Source organism: Calliphora vicina, chromosome 2 (genome assembly GCF_958450345.1).
Source record: "Calliphora vicina chromosome 2, idCalVici1.1, whole genome shotgun sequence".
NCBI lineage: Eukaryota > Metazoa > Arthropoda > Insecta > Diptera > Calliphoridae > Calliphora > Calliphora vicina.
Window position 1 is genome coordinate 78,905,858 of NC_088781.1, and position 25,886 is coordinate 78,931,743.

The 25,886-nt window shown below is 22.8% G+C and overlaps 1 protein-coding gene and 1 long non-coding RNA gene across 2 annotated transcripts in view; both read left to right on the forward strand.

The window, feature by feature from the left end:
- Klp31E (kinesin-like protein 31E) overlaps window positions 1–25,886 on the forward strand; it is a 672,978-nt gene that overhangs the window by 404,624 nt on the left and 242,468 nt on the right. The gene's annotated exons all lie outside the window — the stretch shown is intronic.
- On the forward strand, window positions 4,822–5,959 carry LOC135950010 (uncharacterized). Its single transcript, XR_010575925.1, has 3 exons — window positions 4,822–4,908; window positions 4,972–5,041; window positions 5,117–5,959. It is a non-coding gene; the product is annotated as an uncharacterized LOC135950010 (long non-coding RNA).

Here is a 25,886-nt window from a genome sequence, read left to right on the forward strand (position 1 = left end):
TAATAAATAATAAATAATAAATAATAAATAATAAATAATAAATAATAAATAATAAATAATAAATAATAAATAATAAATAATAAATAATAAATAATAAATAATAAATAATAAATAATAAATAATAAATAATAAATAATAAATAATAAATAATAAATAATAAATAATAAATAATAAATAATAAATAATAAATAATAAATAATAAATAATAAATAATAAATAATAAATAATAAATAATAAATAATAAATAATAAATAATAAATAATAAATAATAAATAATAAATAATAAATAATAAATAATAAATAATAAATAATAAATAATAAATAATAAATAATAAATAATAAATAATAAATAATAAATAATAAATAATAAATAATAAATAATAAATAATAAATAATAAATAATAAATAATAAATAATAAATAATAAATAATAAATAATAAATAATAAATAATAAATAATAAATAATAAATAATAAATAATAAATAATAAATAATAAATAATAAATAATAAATAATAAATAATAAATAATAAATAATAAATAATAAATAATAAATAATAAATAATAAATAATAAATAATAAATAATAAATAATAAATAATAAATAATAAATAATAAATAATAAATAATAAATAATAAATAATAAATAATAAATAATAAATAATAAATAATAAATAATAAATAATAAATAATAAATAATAAATAATAAATAATAAATAATAAATAATAAATAATAAATAATAAATAATAAATAATAAATAATAAATAATAAATAATAAATAATAAATAATAAATAATAAATAATAAATAATAAATAATAAATAATAAATAATAAATAATAAATAATAAATAATAAATAATAAATAATAAATAATAAATAATAAATAATAAATAATAAATAATAAATAATAAATAATAAATAATAAATAATAAATAATAAATAATAAATAATAAATAATAAATAATAAATAATAAATAATAAATAATAAATAATAAATAATAAATAATAAATAATAAATAATAAATAATAAATAATAAATAATAAATAATAAATAATAAATAATAAATAATAAATAATAAATAATAAATAATAAATAATAAATAATAAATAATAAATAATAAATAATAAATAATAAATAATAAATAATAAATAATAAATAATAAATAATAAATAATAAATAATAAATAATAAATAATAAATAATAAATAATAAATAATAAATAATAAATAATAAATAATAAATAATAAATAATAAATAATAAATAATAAATAATAAATAATAAATAATAAATAATAAATAATAAATAATAAATAATAAATAATAAATAATAAATAATAAATAATAAATAATAAATAATAAATAATAAATAATAAATAATAAATAATAAATAATAAATAATAAATAATAAATAATAAATAATAAATAATAAATAATAAATAATAAATAATAAATAATAAATAATAAATAATAAATAATAAATAATAAATAATAAATAATAAATAATAAATAATAAATAATAAATAATAAATAATAAATAATAAATAATAAATAATAAATAATAAATAATAAATAATAAATAATAAATAATAAATAATAAATAATAAATAATAAATAATAAATAATAAATAATAAATAATAAATAATAAATAATAAATAATAAATAATAAATAATAAATAATAAATAATAAATAATAAATAATAAATAATAAATAATAAATAATAAATAATAAATAATAAATAATAAATAATAAATAATAAATAATAAATAATAAATAATAAATAATAAATAATAAATAATAAATAATAAATAATAAATAATAAATAATAAATAATAAATAATAAATAATAAATAATAAATAATAAATAATAAATAATAAATAATAAATAATAAATAATAAATAATAAATAATAAATAATAAATAATAAATAATAAATAATAAATAATAAATAATAAATAATAAATAATAAATAATAAATAATAAATAATAAATAATAAATAATAAATAATAAATAATAAATAATAAATAATAAATAATAAATAATAAATAATAAATAATAAATAATAAATAATAAATAATAAATAATAAATAATAAATAATAAATAATAAATAATAAATAATAAATAATAAATAATAAATAATAAATAATAAATAATAAATAATAAATAATAAATAATAAATAATAAATAATAAATAATAAATAATAAATAATAAATAATAAATAATAAATAATAAATAATAAATAATAAATAATAAATAATAAATAATAAATAATAAATAATAAATAATAAATAATAAATAATAAATAATAAATAATAAATAATAAATAATAAATAATAAATAATAAATAATAAATAATAAATAATAAATAATAAATAATAAATAATAAATAATAAATAATAAATAATAAATAATAAATAATAAATAATAAATAATAAATAATAAATAATAAATAATAAATAATAAATAATAAATAATAAATAATAAATAATAAATAATAAATAATAAATAATAAATAATAAATAATAAATAATAAATAATAAATAATAAATAATAAATAATAAATAATAAATAATAAATAATAAATAATAAATAATAAATAATAAATAATAAATAATAAATAATAAATAATAAATAATAAATAATAAATAATAAATAATAAATAATAAATAATAAATAATAAATAATAAATAATAAATAATAAATAATAAATAATAAATAATAAATAATAAATAATAAATAATAAATAATAAATAATAAATAATAAATAATAAATAATAAATAATAAATAATAAATAATAAATAATAAATAATAAATAATAAATAATAAATAATAAATAATAAATAATAAATAATAAATAATAAATAATAAATAATAAATAATAAATAATAAATAATAAATAATAAATAATAAATAATAAATAATAAATAATAAATAATAAATAATAAATAATAAATAATAAATAATAAATAATAAATAATAAATAATAAATAATAAATAATAAATAATAAATAATAAATAATAAATAATAAATAATAAATAATAAATAATAAATAATAAATAATAAATAATAAATAATAAATAATAAATAATAAATAATAAATAATAAATAATAAATAATAAATAATAAATAATAAATAATAAATAATAAATAATAAATAATAAATAATAAATAATAAATAATAAATAATAAATAATAAATAATAAATAATAAATAATAAATAATAAATAATAAATAATAAATAATAAATAATAAATAATAAATAATAAATAATAAATAATAAATAATAAATAATAAATAATAAATAATAAATAATAAATAATAAATAATAAATAATAAATAATAAATAATAAATAATAAATAATAAATAATAAATAATAAATAATAAATAATAAATAATAAATAATAAATAATAAATAATAAATAATAAATAATAAATAATAAATAATAAATAATAAATAATAAATAATAAATAATAAATAATAAATAATAAATAATAAATAATAAATAATAAATAATAAATAATAAATAATAAATAATAAATAATAAATAATAAATAATAAATAATAAATAATAAATAATAAATAATAAATAATAAATAATAAATAATAAATAATAAATAATAAATAATAAATAATAAATAATAAATAATAAATAATAAATAATAAATAATAAATAATAAATAATAAATAATAAATAATAAATAATAAATAATAAATAATAAATAATAAATAATAAATAATAAATAATAAATAATAAATAATAAATAATAAATAATAAATAATAAATAATAAATAATAAATAATAAATAATAAATAATAAATAATAAATAATAAATAATAAATAATAAATAATAAATAATAAATAATAAATAATAAATAATAAATAATAAATAATAAATAATAAATAATAAATAATAAATAATAAATAATAAATAATAAATAATAAATAATAAATAATAAATAATAAATAATAAATAATAAATAATAAATAATAAATAATAAATAATAAATAATAAATAATAAATAATAAATAATAAATAATAAATAATAAATAATAAATAATAAATAATAAATAATAAATAATAAATAATAAATAATAAATAATAAATAATAAATAATAAATAATAAATAATAAATAATAAATAATAAATAATAAATAATAAATAATAAATAATAAATAATAAATAATAAATAATAAATAATAAATAATAAATAATAAATAATAAATAATAAATAATAAATAATAAATAATAAATAATAAATAATAAATAATAAATAATAAATAATAAATAATAAATAATAAATAATAAATAATAAATAATAAATAATGATGCTGTTTGCTATTTTTCTTCTTTCAAATTTTGAATTATTTCATTTCCGTTATTAGAACTTAACAGATTTGTTTACATTACTTACAACGCCATCTGTTAGTGCAGGACAAAAGCAATGTAATACTCCTATCGTTGAATTGACGTTTGTATTGATTTTTGTTTATGAAAATCTAACTTTAGTTAGGGTATAAAAGTGTTATTCTTCCAAACCGCCAATCTATGAACGCCAACCAAGATTTCGTTAGGGCTTTAAAGGGAAAATTCTGCCATTTTCCTGAAGGACAGCTTGGAGTCAACATAAAAAGTTTCCTTAATTTATCAGATTTTAATTCTTTGCATATTTGTCAACATTTAATTTTTTATTGTGAGTATTTATTTCAAACAAATCATATTTTATGCACTTTAATTTATTCTGTACGAATAATAATAAGCCATAACATTTTGTTTTTCTTTTATATGTTTCTATTAAAATTTATTTTGTTTGAAGAGAGAAAACCAAAATCATTGTTCTTTGATAGGACAGTACTGGCCCAAATCAAGAAGATTTTTCAATTTGATGAAAATCAAAATTAAATGGTGAGATTTTCTCTCTAAAATAAGATAATTGTACGGATTTAACAAAAACTTTTGGTTTTATAGGTTGAAATCTTGGTTGGTTCTTCACATTTGGTTGACGTTTATTTTTATATAAAAGGTGCCAATTTTAATGGTAAGATTAATATAAAGAGACTTTCTCTACGATTTAATTTAACAAAAACATGTATTTTTTGTTATTGTTATTTAGATTGGAACCAAATTAGTGGTTTAGCTGCTGTTTTGCACATGTTTGTCCCAAATTACTGCATGGCGCTCTGTAAATTTCTTGGGGAGAGGACAAAATCAGTGATTATCGGCTTTTTACATCGTTCGGAAGTGTTGTATAGTGGCAGAAATTTAATATTTGAAACAAGAAATTTGAAATAATACGCAAAATTTAAAAGAAAAAAAACAAACAAATCTAAAAATAAGAATAAATATTAAATACGAATACATAAAATCTAAAAGTGAGAAAAAGATATAAATTTTAAAAGAATACATTAAAAACTCCCTAGGAAAATTTAAAAAAATTAAAGAAAAGAGCAAGAACAAGTGATTTATTTAGTTACACTAACAAAATATTAGTGAACAAACCAGTTTGCTCATACACGGCTAAACAAAAACCTAAAAAAAAATATTTCAAACAAAATAAACGAGAATCCAATATAGAAAGAAAAATGTTTAACAAATAAAAGAAAATATAATTAAGAAGTGAGCATCTTTGAAAAAAAGAAACAATATTAAAATAAAAAAAATTAAATTTTTGCTTAATTTTGAAAGAAATTCATTTCGCATAAAAGAAAATTAAAATCTAGAAAGAATTAAAATTTAGAAAATATAAAATTTAAAACCTAAAATAATTAAAATTTGGAAAAAAAAAATTACATTTAAAAACTAGAAAAATTATCTAAAAGAAAATATGTTAAAATTTTAAATTTTAATTAATTAAGTGTTTAGTGTTTTTTTGTATCACCGTCGGTTAGTGTAACAGAAGAATTTAGTTAATTTTGATAAAGTAAACAAGCTTGCCTATAATGTAATTGCATTTACATTAAAGCCTACATTACACATATATAAATATATTTATATAAATACAAACAGACGCTCTCAGCATTAATTTAACATTGTTGGTTTGGCAATGCTGTTAAATAACACTATACAACAAAATCAATTTTTTTCCAAAATTACAAGGTCCGACCAATAAATTGTGATAGAGGAGACAAAAAAAAGACACGTGTATCGGCGTTTTGAAAGTTTACATCTGAATTTCATTTGAGGGCGGGTTAAAGTTTCCCAACTCTGGCACATTCTTATTGTTAATCTTCATAAGAAACCATATGATCCTTACATTCTAGGTATAAAATGTGTTCCTCAAAGTTATATAAAATGTTACGAAGAAAATTTTTGTATAATATGTTAACCCACTAAATCCCCAATGCATGGGTCTTTTTTGTCCTTCTTTTAAAAAAGAGCAACAAACACCATTAAAACAGGGATTTAAGGGGTTAAAATGTTCCGCAAAAATATTATCCGTGAAATTTTACTATAAGGCATTAAATAAACCAATACGGAAAAATCAGCCAGAAAGTCAGAAATAAGACGCAACAAAAGAGAGCTTACGGTTAATATCGTATTTATTAAGAATTTGGATAGGAAGTCTTCATTAATCACTTTTTTTTAGCTCTAGGAAATTCCACTTTATTACCATACGCATATTTCAGCTATAAGCGTTCTTCAATGGGTGCGCATATTTAATTTTTGGGGTACTTTAAAATAAAATTCTTAATAAATGCGAAATTAACCCTAAGCTCTCTTTTGTTGTGTCTTATTTCTGACTTTCTGGTTTAATTTTCCGTTTTGGTGTATTCAGGGACTTATAGTAAAATTTCACTGACAATATTTTTGCGGAACATTTTAACACCATTTTAATGGAGTTTGTTGCTCTTTTTTAAAAGAAGGACAAAAAAGATCTATGCCTTGAGGAGTTAGAGGGTTAACATATTATACAAAAATGTTCTGTGTAACATTTTGCATACATTTGCTGAATACATTTTATACCTAAAATGTTCTTTAAAATAAAATTCTTAATAAATATGAAATTAACCCTCGGCTCTCTTTTGTTATGTCTTATTTCTGATTTTCTGGTTGAATTTTCCGTTTTGGTGTATTTAGGGACTTATAGTAAAATATTACGGATAATATTTTTGCGGAACATTTTAAACCCTTAAATCCCTGCTGTAATGGTGTTTTTGGCTCATTTTTAAAAGAAGCACAAAAAAGTCCCATCCCTTGAGGATTTAAAGGGTTAACATATTCGACAGAAATATTCTCCGTAAGATTTTACATAACTTTGCTGAACACATTTTATACCTAAAATGTAAGGATCACATGGTTTCTTATGACTATTAACAATAAGAATGTGGCAGAGTTGGGAAACTTTAAACCCCTTCAAATGAAATTCAGATGTAAACTTTCAAAACACCGATACACGTGTCATTTTTTTGTCTCCTCTATCAAAATTTATTGGCCGGACTTCGTAATTTTTTTTTGGTGTTGTATAGTGTAATTGTTATTTTTTTTATATATGTGTATAAAAGTGTTTGCTTTATATTTTCCTAAATGCAATTTATTATAGGTACATGCTAATATATTATTAAATTAGAAAAAATATATTTGAAAATTTTAAAGAATTAGTGCTATAAGTGTTTGTAAAATTTAAATAAAGTTAGTTACAGAGAACTTTATAAGAAGAAACATATCTCTCTCTTATATATCAACGTTACATCATGCTGTACTCTTCTACAATAACATTACACCAATGTAAGTTTCTCTTAACATTATTTTTATTGAGTATTTAAATCTCATTGTTCTCTGTAAAAGTTTTGTTTGTTTTTATATATGGGGCATTTCACGTCAAGTGAACCAACTTTTGAAATCGATGTCTTCCGATCGCGATGAAATTTGCACCAATGTTAGTTCTATTGGATAGTAATTCGGACACAATTTTTCAACAAGATCGGTAGAGAACTCTCTGAGTTATAGGAGGTCAAAATTTGACATTTTGGCCAAACAGGTGTTTTTTTTATCCATATAACTTATTACCTATTGTTCTTAGCAAAATGTGTCCCAAATAGTATAGATAGCTATTTATGCAATCTTTCGAAAAAAAAATTAAAAAAATTTAATAAAATATTTTTGATTTTTTTTTTTTAAATCAAAAATATTTTTGACTTTTTTTCAAAATGGGCCCTTTTTATTTTTTTTTTTATTTTTTTTAAGAAAGCTTAGGTCTTTTCCTAAGCGACCTATATGGTCGCTTAGTGGGATGCGAGTGGGATATCTATCAAAAAAAATATTTTGTAACTCAAGATTTAAAATTTTTGAATTTTTTTGCAAAATCAAAAACTTTGTTGACTTTTTTTAAAAAAATGGACCCATTTTTTGCTCAGAAGAAAGCTTATGTGTTTTCCTTTAACACCCTTTTTGTCGCTTAGTGGGATGCGAGTGGGATATCTATAAAAAAAATGTTTTGTAACTCAAGACATACAATTTTTTACTTTTTTTTGAAAAATCAAAAACCTTTTTGACTTTTTTTTTCCAAAATGGACTCTTTTTTTTATTATTTCTCAAAAGAAAGCGTCTTTTCCTTTAAAACCTTTTTGGTCGCTTAGTGGGATGCGAGTGGGATATCTATCAAAATAAATGTTTTGTAACTCAAGACAAATGTTTTTAAATTGATTTTTTTCATATTTGTGTGTAAGTGTTTCTAAAACCTTAAAAATAAAAACCACAACAACTGACCGATAATAGCCACTGGAGGGATGCAATATAAGGCCGACCGCTATTAATTTTCCTCCCCCAAAATTTGTCTGAGTTTTGTATCTTGCGGCTTTTTTAGTCAATCCTAGAGGTAGTTTTCAGCGCACGTGATTTTCATTGTTAAAATATCAGGTGCCCCAGAAACAAATTTCTGGAATCAAGTGGAAATATTTTATGGCCTTTCTCCGAAGTACCAGTTTATTTATTATTTTATGACATTTGACTTTAAGAAGTGGGTGGAGAGGTAGAAGTTGACAGGTAGGTTATTTATATGGTGGTTTATTTTTATTATTATTTGTAACATTTGGTTAAACTAGGTACTTTAGTATGTAAGCCTAAACCCTAATAAAAGATTTTAGACTCATTCATTAAAACGTACTACCTATATGATCTTAAAAAACTATTTATTGTCATTCTGAAGACATACGGAAATCAGTTTTTTAGAAACAGCGTTTAAGACGTGTGTTATTTACATAAATACTTACAAAATTCAAAATGTCTACGACTTCTAAAAAGGCTAAGGTTGAAAATGAAATTTATTCGTCTTTTTGTTTTAATCCCTTTAACAAAATGAAGCACAGATCATCAGATATGCGAAATATTTCCGACGGCTTATTAAAAAAATTCCCTACGCTGTCAAAATTATTGAAAATTTGTGGATCATGCAGGAAAGAGCTCGGAAAGTTGAACGAATTACCGAATTTGAATAGTAATGAGCCTTGCGTTGAAGTTATTCCAGATGAAGACAAAAGTAATTCCGAGATTGAAGACAGAACTGTTGATGATGATGGTTATTCTAACTTTTCAAATTCAACGAATGAGTGTCGAAACCAATACCATAAGGATGCAGTAGAAGTTCTTGAACAAATAAAAGAGAAATACAAAACGTCACAGAGTGAAGCTGAAAGAATTCAACTTCTCACGCTTGCTCCAAGAACATGGAGTTCTGCAAAAACAATGACTGAGTTTGGAACGTCTCAACGAAAAGCAAGAATTGCTAAACAATTGGTTGCTGAGCATGGGATTCTCACACTCCCAAACAAAAAGAAGGGAAAAAACTTTGGAGTGCGATACTAAATCTCTAATAACTCAGTTTTATCAGCGAGATGATATGAGTCGCCTGATGCCAGGGATGAAAGACTGGATGTCTGTACGAATCGATGGCAAGAAAGTTCAAATGCAGAAGAGAATGGTTCTCTGTAACCTGAATGAATTATTCGCAACATTTCAATCTGAATACGAGGATGTCAAAATTGGATTCACAAAATTTACACAACTGAGGCCAAAACATTGCGTTTTGGCAGGAAGCAGCGGAACTCACACAGTATGTAATGTTAAATTGATGTTGAAGGAAATCAACTTAAATTACTTAAAAGATGATTCATCAGAAGATTTACACCATTACCGCGATTGCCTTAAATTGACTATGTGCCCTAATGCTACAACTTCTTGCACTTAGGTGAATGTTCGAATTGCCCGGAAACCACATCCATCAAAGAAAATTTAATCAACTCTTTTGATCGAGAATGTATTGAGTGTAGGTGAATAAAAATACTTTGTGTTTTTATATATCAAAAAATATTAAGTTTTCATTTTCTTAATTAATTTTATTAATCATATTAGTTTTCAATAATTTTCATTATAATTTTCAATATTCTACAACAAACAATAAAATTTTGTAATTTTGAAATAAAACCAGAATATTGTATTTTATTTTAAAATAATATAAATATAATCTCTACAAATTTTGGCGATCCTGCATTTTACACGTGAAGAAATAAAACGAATAATATTCCGTGTAATTAAGAAAATATTAATTTTTCGAAACAATTACCTGCAATTTGAAATTAATGCAAAAATAAATACCATCTAATCTCAACAAATAAATATCATCTAATCTCTACAACGCCTGTCTTTATCATCTATAAATTTCAAAGACGACAAATACAATTTGTATTATCAACTATAAAGTAATTCATCTGAAGATTCACATCAGTTTCAGTTCAAGTCACAGCAAGTCACTATTATTATAATCAAGATAAAACTTGTTCAAGATAAGTTGACCATCAGTTTTAAATTTCCGAGAAAAGAAGTCAGTATAAGTGTTTATTTCTTGTTCCATATTCAAATATTTCTTAATATTGTTTGCCTATTATTGTTTACTTTTAAAAATACTAAATATCTACATACATATCTAATCACGATTATTATCATAACTAAATTAACGAATAATTAATTTAATTTAAACTTTAATTTCGATTTTATTTGTAAACTTTCCCTCTTAAAATGACCACTCGCTCTCCAACACGTACTAATACACATACACAAAATTCAACACATTCACAATCTAATTCAATAACTACAAATAACAATTTAAACTCAAATTTGACTTGTAATCATCCGATCGATAGAATACCCCAAATTGATTTAGACATATGTGCTTCCTCTGTTAAACTCCCTCAATTCTGGACCAATTGTCCAGATGCATGGTTTGTTCACGCCGAAATGCAATTTGCAACCAAAGGCATTACTACAGACCAAACCAAATATGAATATATTATAACTGCTTTACCACAAGAAGTTATAATAAAAGTGTTAGACATAATTCAAAATCCAACTACAAATGATCGGTATCTTAATCTTAAAAAGGTGTTAATTGAACGTCACTCCCTAAGTGAAACTTCTAAATTAGACAAAATACTCTCTGATAGTGATATGGGAGATAGAAAACCATCGGAATATTATAGATCGTTAGCCCTTCTTGCTGGTTCTAATTTTAGCCCAGATGTTTTAACAAAACTTTGGCTACGTAAACTTCCAAAGTCTCTAAATGTTGCTTTAACTGGATCTAATATTAATGATCATAACGAATTAATTCAATTAGCTGATAGATTGTGGGAAGTTATTTACAACGGAGAAATATGTAGTGTTAGACAATCTTCTAGATCTTCCAATATTGAACAAATCGTACAAAATTTAACTGCTTCTTTATGTGAAAATATAAGTAAATTGACACTAGAAGTTAGTTCTCTTAAAAGAGAAATAGGAACCCGGGCTTCACGTCCTTTTTATAGAAGATATAGCAGAAGTTCTTCACGCTCTCGTGGTCGTTCACCAAATAGGAACTGGTTATGTCGTTTTCACTACAAGTTTGGTAATCAAGCTAGAAAGTGCGAACAACCATGTTCATTTTCTAATGAAAGTTCAACAAACTAAAATCATCCACTGTTGCAGCGACGAACAGTGGAAATGTTGATTATTCTTCCAGTCGCCTTTTTATTTTTGATAAAAATAATAACTTAAAATTTTTGATTGATAGTGGGGCAGAAATTTCTGTTTTGCCATCTTCAAAATTCAGAAATAATAATAAGAGATCTGATATAATTTTAAGCGCAGCCAATGGCTCAAATATTGCAACATTTGGAAAGAAATTACTTAATGTAGATTTAGGTCTTCGCCGCGAATTTCCTTTTATTTTTCTGATTGCAGATATTTCTAAACCTATTATTGGTGCTGATTTTCTTTGTAAATATGGTCTTTTGATAGACATTAAACATAAACGTCTAATAGATCCACTTACTAATTTATCAGTTAGTACATTTTCATGTTGCTGCAATGTGACTCTTCCAAAGTTATTTTCTGTAGATAATCAATACACACAACTTCTTAAGAAATATCCTTCACTAATAGCAGAACCTGATTATACGAAACCAATCAAACATTCTACCGTTCATAGATTAGTAACAAACGGTCCTTTACCTTTTACCAAACCCAGGCGTTTGGATCCCGTTAAATACAAGGCAGCAAAAACAGAATTCGAGTATCTTGTAAAAGCAGGTATATGTAGACCATCGAACTCAAGTGTAGCATCAGCTTTACATTTAGTCCCAAAAAAAGATCCAAACGACTGGCGTCCATGCGGTGATTTTAGACGTTTGAACATTGTGACTGTTCCTGATAGATATCCCTTACCTCACATTCACGATTTAAATATGAATATAAGAAATAAGAAAATATTTTCTAAGATCGATTTAGTACGTGCTTATCATCAAATTCCAATGGCAGAAGAGGATATATTCAAAACAGCTATAACAACACCATTCGGTATGTTTGAGTTTCAACGAATGCCATTTGGCCTACGAAATTCTGCGCAAACGTTTCAAAGATTTATCAACGAAGTATTTACTGGTTTCGATTTCGTATTTGTGTATATCGATGATATACTTATATATAGCGAAAATGATGAGGAACATTTATATCACTTAGAGAAAGTTTTTGAACGATTAGATGAATATGGGTTAAATATTAAACCAGGCAAATGTACATTTGGTGTTTCAAATATAGACTTCCTAGGTCATAATATATCGAATATTGGCATTAAACCTTCTGAAGAAAAAATATTAGCAATTCGAAACTTTGAACACCCGAAAACTGTTAAACAAATTCAGAAATTTGTAGGAATGGTAAATTATTACCACAAGTATATTCCTAAGTTAGCCGAATTTACTAACCCCATTCATGCTATAATTACCAATGCATTAAAAAAGAAATGTAAGATTTTAGAATGGACTAAGGAAGCCCTCAATTCATTTGACCGTATCAAGGAATCATTTGCATCACGTGTTTTATTGAATCATTTCAATAATGAAGCAAAATTGACCTTAACGGTAGATGCTTCAAATGTGGCCATTGGGGGCGTTTTACAACAATGTTATAATGGTATTTCGGAACCATTAGCATTTTTCTCTAAAAAATTAACCTCTTCCGAATCTAAATATAGTACATTTGATCGCGAATTGTTAGCAATATATTTAAATATTAAACATTTTAGGTATTTGTTAGAAGGCAGATCATTTGTTGTGTATACAGATCATAAACCTTTGGTTTTTGCTTTGGAATCAAAAACCGAAAGAAGTCCAAGACAGACTAGGCACTTAGAATATATTTCCCAATTTACAAGTGATATTCGACATATAAGCGGTGAAGCTAATGTTGTAGCTGATACCTTATCTAGAACATTTGAAATCGAAGCATACAAATATTCCGATATTAATCTTAAAAATTTATTTGATGAACAACAGAAAGATAAAGATCTTTTAGAACTTCTTGCTGATAAAAACAAACATCTTAATCTAAAATTCTTAAAAATTCCAGTCCTAAACTTAGATATTTGGTTTGAATGTACATTAAGTACACCTAGACCTTACGTTCCATTTAATTTGCGAAAAATTGTATTTGAAAAATTACATAATATTTCACATCCAGGTATCAGAGCTACACGCAAATTAATAACAGAACGCTATTTTTGGCCAAATATGAAAAAGGAACTTAACGTCTGGTCAAAAGAATGTCTTAACTGTCAAAAATCAAAAATAATTAGACACACTAAATCACCAGTGGTCAAAATTGAGATACCTAAAGGAAGATTCGAACATATACATTTAGATATTGTTGGACCTTTACCTATATCCCGGGAACATCGTTACATATTAACAATAATTGACCGACATTCTCGTTGGCCAGAAGCATACCCACTAAAAGACATCACAACATCTAATATAATTGATACAATAATAAGAAATTATATTTCTCGGTTCGGTGTTCCTTTGAAAATAACAACCGACCAAGGTGGACAATTTACCTCTAAAATGTTTTCAGAACTAACACAAATGTTAGGATGTTTTAAAATAACAACTTCTCCATATCACCCTCAATCTAATGGCATGGTTGAACGATTTCATAGACAGCTTAAAGCAACATTAATGGCTAAAGGTAAATCAGCAACTTGGTATGACGAGCTTCCGATTGCTTTACTAGGTATTCGTTCAGTATTTAAAGAAGATCTACAAGCTACTCCTGCAGAAATGGTTTATGGTCAAAGTTTACGTTTACCTGGAGAAATATTAACACCTACAGGAGATTTTGATGCATCTGACATTTTATATAAATTAAAAACCCATTTCAAAAACGTAAGATCTAATTTAAATCATCACAACAATTCAAATACAGGTATTCATGTACCAAAAGACCTAAAAGACTGCAAATATGTATTTGTGCGTGTAATTCATAAGAGATCTTTGCAACAACCATATGAGGGTCCTTATAGAGTAATTGAAAAGAACAAGAAATATTTCAAAATTGATATAAATAACAAGTCAGTAGTTATACCTATCGATCGATTGAAACCAGCATTAACTGAAAACACTTACATTAATTCAAACATACATTCCAGTAATACTAAATCAACAACAAAGAGAGTTTCTTTTAATTTATTGGGAATAAATTTTTTGGAGGGGGAGTAGTTGTAGGTGAATAAAAATACTTTGTGTTTTTATATATCAAAAAATATTAAGTTTTCATTTTCTTAATTAATTTTATTAATCATATTAGTTTTCAATAATTTTCATTATAATTTTCAATATTCTACAACAAACAATAAAATTTTGTAATTTTGAAATAAAACCAGAATATTGTATTTTATTTTAAAATAATATAAATATAATCTCTACATTGAGGAGTTAAAATTTGAATCTTGGCTTCAGACTGAAAGATGCACACTGAAAACCATAATTTTAAATGTGGATGATTTTGTGGAAGAACTGTGTAGAGGATTGCTAAATTTGAGAACCCATGACTTTTTAGTCAAAGAGCAGTGGTCATTCTTCAAGGACTTGAAAACACATTTGAAGTCTGGTGAATTCATTATTTCATTTGATTTCGCAGAGAACTATAAATATGTTCTTCAGGATTCCATACAAGCATTCCACTTCAATAACGACCAAGCAACTATATTCACAGTAGTTATTTACTACATGAAAGAAGAAAACCTGGAACACAAAAGTATGGCAATCATATCCGACGATTTAAAACATGACACCGTTGCAGTTTATGAGTACCAGAAGATAATACTAAATTATCTAAAATCTAAATTTACAGTAGAAAAGGTATACTACGTTTCGGACGGAGCTCGTCAACATTTTAAAAACAAAAGTAGCTTCGCAAATCTTACAGCTCATGAAAAAGATTTTGGAATGCCAGCTGAGTGACATTTTCATCCTACTGCTCATGGTAAAGGAGCATGTGATGGTATTGGAGCAAACCTCAAAAGAAATGCAGCGAAGTATAGACTCCAGTGCTCTCATCAAGATCGCATCTTAGATGCGACTGCTTTATTCCATTGGGCAAAGAATTATTGTAAAGAATCTAAAATAGTTTTTAGTAGCAAAGAGGATCATGAGGAAACATTGAAAACACTAAAGAGCAGATTCGATGCTGCGGTAACAATCGATGGCACTGCTCAATACCATGCTTTCATACCGCTTGTCGATGGAAGACTCAAATTAAAAAAGTTTTCTGCATCTACTCAATGCGATTTCTTTCCAAAGCCAAAAAAGAAGCCAGCAGCGAAATCAGTAGCTGAATCTAATAACGCCAAGAAAGGATTGACAAAAAAAAACCAGCTAATAAAGGTGACAAATAAGCAGGATAAAAGTATGGATATTTGAAAATTTAAAAACTTCATAAATTAAGTGTAAAAATAGTTATTATATAAATTGATCTATTGTGATTAAGATTAAATTTTACTAAATTATTCATCTTTTTATTATTATTATTATTATTATTATTATTATTATTATTATTATTATTATTATTATTATTATTATTATTATTATTATTATTATTATTATTATTATTATTATTATTATTATTATTATTATTATTATTATTATTATTATTATTATTATTATTATTATTATTATTATTATTATTATTATTATTATTATTATTATTATTATTATTATTATTATTATTATTATTATTATTATTATTATTATTATTATTATTATTATTATTATTATTATTATTATTATTATTATTATTATTATTATTATTATTATTATTATTATTATTATTATTATTATTATTATTATTATTATTATTATTATTATTATTATTATTATTATTATTATTATTATTATTATTATTATTATTATTATTATTATTATTATTATTATTATTATTATTATTATTATTATTATTATTATTATTATTATTATTATTATTATTATTATTATTATTATTATTATTATTATTATTATTATTATTATTATTATTATTATTATTATTATTATTATTATTATTATTATTATTATTATTATTATTATTATTATTATTATTATTATTATTATTATTATTATTATTATTATTATTATTATTATTATTATTATTATTATTATTATTATTATTATTATTATTATTATTATTATTATTATTATTATTATTATTATTATTATTATTATTATTATTATTATTATTATTATTATTATTATTATTATTATTATTATTATTATTATTATTATTATTATTATTATTATTATTATTATTATTATTATTATTATTATTATTATTATTATTATTATTATTATTATTATTATTATTATTATTATTATTATTATTATTATTATTATTATTATTATTATTATTATTATTATTATTATTATTATTATTATTATTATTATTATTATTATTATTATTATTATTATTATTATTATTATTATTATTATTATTATTATTATTATTATTATTATTATTATTATTATTATTATTATTATTATTATTATTATTATTATTATTATTATTATTATTATTATTATTATTATTATTATTATTATTATTATTATTATTATTATTATTATTATTATTATTATTATTATTATTATTATTATTATTATTATTATTATTATTATTATTATTATTATTATTATTATTATTATTATTATTATTATTATTATTATTATTATTATTATTATTATTATTATTATTATTATTATTATTATTATTATTATTATTATTATTATTATTATTATTATTATTATTATTATTATTATTATTATTATTATTATTATTATTATTATTATTATTATTATTATTATTATTATTATTATTATTATTATTATTATTATTATTATTATTATTATTATTATTATTATTATTATTATTATTATTATTATTATTATTATTATTATTATTATTATTATTATTATTATTATTATTATTATTATTATTATTATTATTATTATTATTATTATTATTATTATTATTATTATTATTATTATTATTATTATTATTATTATTATTATTATTATTATTATTATTATTATTATTATTATTATTATTATTATTATTATTATTATTATTATTATTATTATTATTATTATTATTATTATTATTATTATTATTATTATTATTATTATTATTATTATTATTATTATTATTATTATTATTATTATTATTATATATTAAATTAATTATTATTACAAATAAATAACAAAATTAAATTATTCAACATTTCCATAGAAAAAAAGTGATTTTTATTCCTGAGGTTAACATATTATGGGTATTACAGTATCGAGGCTATGAAATTTTAGTTGGGTATGTTACATACCATCGGAAAGGCTAATGTGTCTAGTTTCTCTGCGTAAGTTTAATTTTTAAGGTTTACACACAAATATGAAAAAAATTAAAATAGTGCAAATTTAAAAACCTTTGTCTTGAGTTACAAAACATTTATTTTGATAGATATCCCACTCGCATCCTACTAAGCGACCAAAAAGGTTTTAAAGGAAAAGACCTAAGCTTTCTTTTGAGAAAAAAAATTAATAAAAAAAGAGTCCATTTTGGAAAAAAAAAGTCAAAAAGGTTTTTGATTTTTCAAAAAAAAAGTAAAAAATTGTATGTCTTGAGTTACAAAACATCTTTTTTATAGATATCCCACTCGCATCCCACTAAGCGACAAAAAGGGTGTTAAAGGAAAACACATAAGCTTTCTTCTGAGCAAAAAAAAAATTAAAAAATGGGTCCATTTTTTTAAAAAAAGTCAACAAAGTTTTTGATTTTGCAAAAAAATTCAAAAATTTTAAATCTTGAGTTACAAAATATTTTTTTTGATAGATATCCCACTCGCATCCCACTAAGCGACCATATAGGTCGCTTAGGAAAAGACCTAAGCTTTCTTAAAAAAATAAAAAAAAAAATAAAAAGGGCCCATTTTGAAAAAAAGTCAAAAATATTTTTGATTTAAAAAAAAAATCAAAAATATTTTATTAAATTTTTTTATTTTTTTTTTTTCGAAAGATTGCATTAATAGCTATCTAAACTATTTGGGACGCATTTTGCTAAGAACAATAGGTAATAAGTTATATAGATAAAAATCAACACCTGTTTGGCCAAAATGTCAAATTTTGACCTCCTATAACTCAGAGAGTTCTTGACCGATCTTGTTGAAAAATGGTGTCCGAATTACTATCCAATAGAACTAACATTGGTGCAAATTTCATCGGAAGACATCGATTTCAAAAGTTGGTTCTTGACTTGACGTGAAATGCCCCATATGCAAAAGTCATTTCACCAAATTTTATAACGATTGGCCCATAATTGGTCATTGCTCCCATATGAAGCCGACTTCCGAAAATCAGCAACAACGGCTCCCAGACTTTCTGGACTATCTAAAATTCATAAGCAAAAGTCTACAACTTTGTCGTTTCCAGTACTAATATTTCCACATATAAAATCGAAAACACGGTCATGTCTTTTTGCTTTGTTGAATGCCAAATTTCGAAAATTTCACTACAAACAACTTGTTTGGTCATGATGCTTTTATAGGTCAAAATTTTCCGGGGCCAATTGGGGTGGATTTTCTATAGTAAAAAAAAATTTCACTGAACTCAACTGAACATCTAAAATTTTTTCTAAATTTCTAAACAACAATATATAATAACACATTGCTACAAAATAACACTTTTTATCAGAACTTGAAAATCGGCCTAAAGGGGGTTGTCGCCCTAGGTGAGGACATACTAAAACAGTTTTACAAAATTTTGACACACCCTCAAAATTTTAAGTTATTTTTTAAGTTAGATCCTAGTACTTTAGTACCTAGAGGCAAATAATTAAGATTTCATAAAATGTATATTTTTTTCGTAATTTTTCAAATTCAACAATAGTTATTCTAATCCCTTTCTATATAAACCCATTTTTTCACAGTGTTTTTAAGACAATTTTATGTAGAAAAAAGAGGCAGTACTTGTTAAAAGCGGTTTATAATTGCAAAAGTTTTTAAAAAAGTTCAAAGTTTACCTTGTACAATAAAAATTTTTGCCATTATCTTGGCCCAAAATAATTTTTTTGACTAACAATTATAATATTTTTGTTAATGACGTTTGATCAAGAATAAATCAAAGTAAATAACTGCATATTTGGTTTTTGTAAAAAACAAATATCAGCTGATTTATGGGTAGTCGCAATAGATATTTGCAAGCAACGTGCAAAATTCTGCACACAAAGTGTAATTTTGATATGAATTAAAAAGTTCTTTATCAGTTATTAAACAAATAGAAGGAAATCGTCCATAATTCGGTAAAGACAGGGGATAGTAAGTAATTAAAAAAAACAAATATACAAATTTTTTGTAAAAATTTATCGTTAACGACTTTTTCAAGATTTCGTCTGAATGGCTTATACGCCATTTTCTATTTATTATTCATCGTGCAGAATTTAAAAAAAAATCACTTAGTTTTCCAGATATCCAGTATTTTTACTTTCTTTCATATGGTGGCAACTCTAAAAATACTCACTATCTCAAAAATCAAAAAACCCAGCTGTACGTGCTCATGAAAAACTCCTAAATTCCAAATTTCAGTCATATCGGTCAAAAACTTTGGCTGAAATTAATTATGGACTAAAAAGTAGGTCAAAATACCTACTGTGCATTGGCATACATTTTTATAAGCTTTCATAACAAAATAAGCAATAAAAAGCTACTGAAAACAAAAAAGCTGATAAATTTTGTTTTTTTAGATATTCAAAACAAAAACAATAATTATAACTTAAAAATGTATCAAAGAATGAACGACATGTTAAAGCGTAATCAGTTTACTTTCCAAACTCGTTAGAAAATTTAAAGTCGGACAAAAACTGAATGAGTTACATGAGTGAATGTGTCGATAAGTTAAAGAACATCACTGAAAACGTTTTTTTTTAGAATAACTTCTGAATTTCAGTGTTTTTGAATTTTTTTTGACATAATTTGTAATGTATTCCGCAAGACTTATAACCCACGGTAGGCCTTTTCTTAATTTTTCTACACATAATTTTGAACCCAAAAATTAAAAATAAACAGGAATTTTTCTTTTTTAAACATTTTAGTTTTATAGATATTGGTTGAAATTAAAAAAAAATTAAATATGTGCAGAAACATAAAATAATTAACTATGGATCGCGCAATGTCCAAAAAATACTCAAAAGTGTTCACAGCAGTAATGACTCTTTATTGTTGTATTATTATTGTTCTTCTGAGAAAACGATGGATATATCAATTATAATATCTGGGTATGAATACTTGTTTAATGGCATCATCTTTAGAGCTTTCTATCTTGCGACTTGTCTTTTAAAATCATAAATATTTTGATCGAGCTGTAAAGTAATAACCCAGCAGTTAAGAAAGTAGTAAATATATCCCATATAGACTAATGTTTGATGACTTGTCTGACTCCAATTTATATATTTTCGGTCATTTGACACGTATGTGCTATTTGTATTGCAGAGAGAAGTCAATTAGTGACTTTATGCATCCCATATAATCTAGCGTAAAGACAATTGTCACTTAAGTGCCTCTAAGTAATCTAAGTATTGCATTCGTTTCTAACTAATCCAAAGGATCAATTGACCCTCTGCTTGGGACATTCACGTGTTAAAATAACTAGTCATGTATCTTAAAATATCTTAAAAATTTAAATTGCAAATTGTAATGAAACAACAAAGCTTTAAACTTTTTCGAAGAAAAATGTTTTGAAATGATAATTTTCCAACGTTGGCAACCGAAACGAATAACGAATAACGGTATCGGTATTCATTTTTTTATTATTTCGGTATCGGTAACGGTATTTAAATTATATCGGTACACCGGTATAAAACTAATATATCGGTATTTATTAGGGAGATCGATTCTTCGACATTTTTTAGAAACCGGTTGTCGGTTTCTTCGAAAAGATGTAATTTAATATATACCGGTTTCAGTTTTTTAATAATAACCGGTTAACCGTTTTTTTTGGAAAAATATTAAAACGCCTAGAAACAAGAAGAAAATAAGTTTTATTTTATATTAAAGATCTCATACTTATGTTAAAGAATATACATGTATTCTAATTACAAAAAATTCGGGTTAAATTTGACCCGAAGATCGTTAACGACAAATATTTGAAGACCTTATGAATGTTAAAACAATCTCATAGCAATAAAACACAGTTTAAATGCTTTGGAGTATATCGATTTGTTTCCTTTGTTTTTATAAAGCTAAACATTGAAAATGATCTTTCACTCAGTGTACTTGTATGACGTATGTATATGTAGTTAACAAAGCATTGAGTAAGTTTTCAAGCTTTCCAGATCGCTGGTGACATTTTTATAAATATAAAAAGTCTTCTAAAATAGTTGGAGTATTGTTTTTAAACAAGTTTATTGGATTTTTAATATTTTTAAAGTTTTTAATACACTATAACCAGTGTTACCATACGTCAAGTTTTCCCTTTTTTTGCAAGGTTTTTGAGATACAAAAAGTTTTATTTTTTTAAAAGAAGTTTTTTGGAAAATTGTAAATTTATGATATCAATAAGTTGAACCGTTAATTTCAAAATGATAGTCCCCAAATTCTTTTACTAAATGGGGAGATTGATTTGAAAATATTTAAAATGTCTCCAGCACTAAATTCACATAAATTATCTCAGTCTGATTACACATACAGTGGTGGCCACCAATTTAAGACAAATACTTGAATTTTTTTCATCAACTGAATTTTAAGTGCGATAAAAGGACCTCTAAGGGTATGAAATTTATTATTAATGTTTCTAGTTTCTGAAAAATGTTTGGAAAAATCGGTAAAACATATATGGACAAAGATATGTGGAAATACATTGACCCACCTCAGCGAACATCCGCTGTTAATAACATGATATGAGCGAAACTAATGGAACTAAAAATACGAAATTTGGTCCGAATATTTTATAATAATAAAAATATAATGATATAAATGTGGAAAATATGTTTATTTAAAAAAAAATTTTTTGGTCAAGTTGTAGAAAAATTTTATGTGTTCGTGGTGAATATGTATGAATTGACACAGTCGAATAAAACACACTTGTGTGTTAAAACAGTCCTCATGCATACATATTTGTGGAAATATTTGAAAAAATAACTGACAATCACGTGGAATTTAGCAAACAATGTTTGTCTTAAATTCCTGGCCACCACTGTATGTACGAATTGTGTTTTGTAATTTTTGTATGTACTTAAAAAATTTTTTTTGTTGAAAAAAAAGTTATTTTTTTTAAATAAAAAGTTTTCTTCAAAAAATATATGGCAACACTGACTATAACTCATAAAAACACAATTTTAGAAAAAACCGGCTATTCGAGGAGAAAAACCCGGTGTCTTCGATATTCGAAATGTGAGCTTTTCAACAAAACCGAAACCGACTTAACCAAAAAAATCGGTTATAACCGGTTATTAAAAACCGGTCTGTTATTAGTCATATTGTCATAATGTCCTAGTACTTCACGACTCTGCGCATCGGCTTAACCGACTCATAGGCGTTCGGCGCAGGTCTCTGCTGGTTACGACAACACAATAAACATAGCATAGTATTATTTTAGACATTTTTTGCTTCAAATGGAATAACAACATTTTTAAACCATTGTGAATAATTAGGACATTATGACATGATAACAGACCTTGTGAATTGACCAATAGTATCAAAAAGTAAGATCGTAATAATTTTCCCATCCCTGTCGTCAAGGTTCAAATACTATTTTCTACAAGCTAGTTATTGTTAAATTATCTATGTAATTTCAACAATTTTTGAAAAATTGAATTACAATGCTGGTATAATATCGGTATTAATACCGGCACTCAATTTAATCGGTATTAATAACGGTATCGTTTGACAACCTTGTAATTTTCAATTGCTCATAGAAATGAAGAAGTTAGTCGACAACATTTAGTGCTATTTTTATAACAAATTCGACAAATATGCCGCCCATTGACGACAAACAATTATATTTTTATTAAAAACCTGGATATATGCACATTCGTTTGTGACCAGGTCACGTCATTTGATTTTCGGGTATCATCATTTTTCTGAAGGTTTTTGAGCAAATAAAAATAATGGCGTCCTTTTTTTGGAAAATTTTCACTCCTTGTGATGGTTCAAAGCACCTAAAGACGCGCATTTTGAGCACATTTTTCTGTAGAGCAAAAACAGTTGAATATATTGCAAATCTGATTTCACTAGTCGATTGTGCATAAAAAATTAATACAATTGATGTTTTTTGAATCCTTAAAAATAGTTTCAAAAACCCACAACAGGGGGAGAAGAAGATTAACAACAAATTTCACCCGAGTCTGCTTAAAAAATCTCATATCGTGGTTGTGCAAAACCTAAAACCTAGCTTTTAGGTCACACTTGGGGGAAATGAAAAAAAATTGCAAAAAAATGTGTAACTTCTAAACCGAAAATCCGATTTCCATAAAATTTCCCACGACTATAGTTGCTGAGCTTAAGTTTTGTATTTGGACTTTCAATACTCAAGACCACAAATTGGGGTGTCTCGGGTATATTACTAATTAAAAATTATGCCAAAACTAATGATTAATGTAAGTACTTTTTTCGAAAAAAATGGCGAAAAAAATACTTAAATACTTAAATTAAAACAATTTGGAAAAGTTTTTTTTCCCAATTTTTTTTCGAAAAAAGTACTTACATTAGTTATACAGAAAGTAAAAACAAAAATAATAATGCGATTATATTTTTCTCAATGGTAAGATTTTGGGAAGTACTATAGAAGAAAAATAATTTCAATATAAGTGCGTGGTCAAGAGCCTTCCGAAGTAGACCTATTTTTTATCTAAATTTTAAATTTATTTTTAATTTATGTGCACGTAACTTTTGACTTGGTATCGATTTTAAAATAATTTTTTCCTTATAATACTAATAAACTTATTTTTTAATTTGCAAAAATTAAAAAAACGAAACGTATGTTCTGGAAAATTTTTCGCAGCTTCCGGGTCAATATAAAGAAAAGTTTAGGAACGAAAAGCAGGCAAAATTTCCTAAACAGTCCTTGATATGGCAAGCAATATGGAGTTGCGACAAAAAAGCCAAACATTTGTTACATAGGGCTCTATAAATACCGAAATTTACATCAAGGAATGTTTACAAAAAATAACTCTTCCATTCATAAGACTTCTTAATGTGTCCAATTTGGCCTGATTTTGCATCCTGTCACTATGGTAAGAAAGGTCTTGAGTGGTAAAAGTGGTATTTGTACTAAGAGAAGCAAATCCTCCAAACTGCCTTGAGCTAAGGCCAGTGGAGAGATATTGAGCTCTTGGTAAAAGAGTACTGAAGACCACAAAAATGGTGTCCAAAAGTGTGGTAGATTTTAAACGGAGATGGACAACCTGTTCGAACAAAGGCACACAAAGCACTATAATAACCATAAAGGAAGGGTTTCCGAAAAAGGTTCAAAATTTCATCACTAGTGATTAGAATTATAAAAATATTTTTTTTAATAATTGCTTGAATTGTAAAAATTTTCATTTTTTCACTTTTTAAAAAACAGCAATAATTTGATAAGTTTGATATAGTGATGCAGAATTTTATCTTCTTTTACCCTATACCAAAATTTATTATAAAAACTTTATTTCTAAATTTAAATTAATCGCCACTTTGATACCATTTGAACCCAATGTGCAACGGTCGGCTAAACCAGCCCAGACTGCTGCTAAAAGCTCTAGAAATATAACATTCTAGTTTTGTCCGTTAAGAAAATTCATGAATTTATTTCTAAATTTCATTTAATCCATTGAACCCAATGTGCGACGGTCGGCTAAACCAGCCATGATTGCTTCTGCTTATCTTTCTTTATTATAAACTGAACAGTTAATAAACAGTGTTGTAATATATACTGAGCGTTATGGAAGATTTAACCCTAGAAAGATAATCTGCTTACAATTTACGCATACTCTTTCAAAATATTATACTGAATCTACTGAAGTTGTTCTTTTGTTTTTTCTGATAATAAATATATATAAACATATTTAAAATG